Below are 388 nucleotides of genomic sequence, written 5' to 3' on the forward strand. Positions count from 1 at the left end.
GTTCTTGATCGTGATGCGATTGAGACCCCTGTAATCGATGCAAGGCCTCAACTCACCGCCCTTCTTTTTCACAAAGAAAAATCCAGCCCCTTCCGGGACGAGGATTTGCAAATGTGTCCGCGTGAAAGCGCCTCCCTCACGTACTCCTCCATGGCCTCATTCTCCGCTACCGACAGTGGATAGACTTTGCCACGAGGAGGAACGGCACCAGATTGTAACTCTATGGCACAATCGTATGGGCGGTGCGGAGGTAGGGCAACCGCACGCACCTTATCGAATACATCCCGGTACTCCTCGTATTCAGGAGGCAACAGAGAGTCCGAGGAAGTACACAGCAACTTGACAGGCCCATGGATGCAACTAGCCCCACACTGCGGTGACCACGAGA

Source organism: Bufo gargarizans, chromosome 3, assembly GCF_014858855.1.
Source record: "Bufo gargarizans isolate SCDJY-AF-19 chromosome 3, ASM1485885v1, whole genome shotgun sequence".
NCBI lineage: Eukaryota > Metazoa > Chordata > Amphibia > Anura > Bufonidae > Bufo > Bufo gargarizans.